Source organism: Diceros bicornis, unplaced genomic scaffold (genome assembly GCF_020826845.1).
Source record: "Diceros bicornis minor isolate mBicDic1 unplaced genomic scaffold, mDicBic1.mat.cur scaffold_158_ctg1, whole genome shotgun sequence".
NCBI lineage: Eukaryota > Metazoa > Chordata > Mammalia > Perissodactyla > Rhinocerotidae > Diceros > Diceros bicornis.
Genome location: NW_026691064.1, coordinates 359,753 through 362,229, shown reverse-complemented (window position 1 = coordinate 362,229; position 2,477 = coordinate 359,753). Strand labels below are relative to the sequence as shown.

Sequence of the window (2,477 nt, the reverse complement as noted above, 5' to 3'; positions counted from 1 at the left end):
TAGAGGGAAACGGTCTGGAGGTGGCACTGGGTAATGATGAGAGCTTTCTGTCCTTGACTCATATCAGCTTGATGTCCCAGGATCTACTTTTCAATGTGAGGGGCCTGTGCCAGCAGCATCAGCATCATCCGGGAACACCTAGACGTGCACGTTCTTGGCCCCACGCTGGACCTACTTGGGTTGAGGTCCAGAAATCTGAATTTTAACAACCCTCCAGATGATTGTGATGCACAGGCCAATCTGAAACACATTTCCCCAGGGAGAGAGGAGGGTGGAAGATCCAAATGAGCTCAGAATGTTCTTCATTTTATTCAAATTGCACATTTCATTTTGTTTTCAAAGGGGAAGCTCAAAAGAAATAGGATGCCCCAGACTTCAGAGAAGAAAAGATAAGTCCATTTAACTAAGACCAAGCAGAGACATCGGGAAAGGTCTGCACTTCCTACAAGACTCACCAGCTGCATTTTCCAGAGGCCTGTCACAAGGATACCTTCCCACCCTGGCAACGAAGTCAGGTATAGTCAACGGGAAGAGACCTTGCAGAAGCCCCAGCAACTCTGGGCACACAGGAGACTGCAGGGACTCCAGGCCTGCAGCAGTGAAGGAGAACTTTTAAGTACTTTCGATATCACAAATACCTTAAAAATAATTGCACCTCCTAGTCCAGGTGAATCCCTGGGCTGTGTTGGTGCTGGGTCTCTACACACCAGCCCCGAGCCCACCGCTGCACAGTCTTCAGACGGGGCAGAGATGATCCCAGGAGCGGGTATCTGTCTCTCACAGCCACTCTGCAGACAGCCGGTAACTTATGGAGACATCTGCAGACAGAGTCTGAAAGTGAAAAAAGCGAGGGTGAGGCCCTGAGGGCAGACAGGTTTGCCAGGGAGGCAGAGAGAGCAAGGAGCCAAGAAGCATGTTCTGAGACCTGATGGAAAACAGGAGAAGGTCCTGCTGAAGAAGCTGAGTGGTGTGGCCCTGGGGAAGCGGTTCCCCATGAGCACCCCTCAGTTTCACTCCCTCATTTAATGTTACTCCTGCTTCTTCTGGACCATTATGCTTGGTTGTGTTAAAATTATACTTTCTTAAACTCTTGAGAGACAAAAATGAAGAGTAGATAGTCTTGTGGGGGAGAGGGAGGGTTTCGTGTGACAAGAAAGAAGATCTGTTTGTCCTGGTACACTGCAACTTCTGTTTACCATGATTTTTATTCACTTTTATATTAAATTCTTCCGAGGTAATTTAGCCTAAGGTATTATTTAGTATTTTTAGTATAATATTTTCTTATAATTCTTATATTCAGGAAAGGATGATACCCACTGAAAACAGCTCATTTTTTAATGTTAAATTAATTTGAGTCCATAAAAATCTTATTTTATTAAGCTTGCTTTTATATCTCATTCTAACATAAGTTGCATGCTTTTTTTTTTAATTTTTGCCAAATGCTAATTCAGACATAAGACATTTTTACTCACCCCCAGCGGCTTCCCCACGGGCTGGGTCCGCGGGCTCAGCGCGGGTCAGAGGCTGCACCCCCGGGGTCAGTCCCCGCGCGGACACCGGCGCCAGACTCCACGCGGCCATCACGTCCGGAGGACGCAGCCGCGGGGACACGCGCGTCCTCGTCGTGGGCGGAGGACACGCCGCTGTCCGGCCAGAGCGCCCCGCGCCGTGGGCAGCGGCGGGGCCGGGGGAGCGGGGAGGAGGGCAGCGGGGACCGGGTCCACGACCCTCCGGGGGGGGGGGGGGCGCTCGGGGCGGCTCGGGCGCGTGGGAGGCTCCGGGCTCCACGTCCACGGCCCCATCCAGCGCGGTTGCCTTCATTCTCCGCCGTCCTCGCCTCCGCTTCCTTCTGAGGCGCCAACCGCCTGTTCTCGCTTCACCGCCCACGACCTGTCAGCTCTTCCCAGCGGCCCGGGGCTCGGCTCTCTCCGCCGCCTCTTGCCGCTTTTCGGCTGGGCTCGGCTCCCCCCGCCAAACCTCGGGTCCTTCCGCCCGACCTCGGCCGTTCCCTCACATCTTCGTCTCTTTACGCCCGTCCTCGGTTCCCTCCGCGTGTCTCCGCCGCTCCTCGGCTCGGTGGTTCCCTTCGGCTCTCTCCGCCTGGTTTCGGAGGACGGTTGCTGTCTGAGGTCCTGTTGCCTTTAGCTTTGGAGGGAACTGGTGGTCCCTTGCTAGGGCTTCTGTCACCTCTACTGTTGGATGCAGATTGTGAGTATCACTTGCTGGGGCTCCGTAATCTCTAATCTTGGGAGGTGCACTGGGGGATCTCTTGCAGTGGCTTCCCATCGTCTGTAATTTTGGGGGATTAGTTCATTGTGTTTTTAAAAGCACATTACTTGGAGAAAGTTTAGACTTACACAAAAGTTGTAAAACTATACAGGGTTCTTTTATACAGTCACTATTCATTATATTTACTTACATTTTTTTACTGCTGATAATTATCGCTAACGTTATGTGTCTCCACATGGAATTCTTTT

The 2,477-nt window shown here is 51.8% G+C and overlaps 1 pseudogene; it reads left to right on the top strand.

Annotated features, from left to right (window-relative positions):
• The first annotated feature begins 363 nt into the window (after window positions 1-363).
• LOC131402566 (methyl-CpG-binding domain protein 3-like 2B) lies at window positions 364-864 on the top strand (annotated as a pseudogene).
• The last annotated feature ends 1,613 nt before the right edge of the window (window positions 865-2,477 follow it).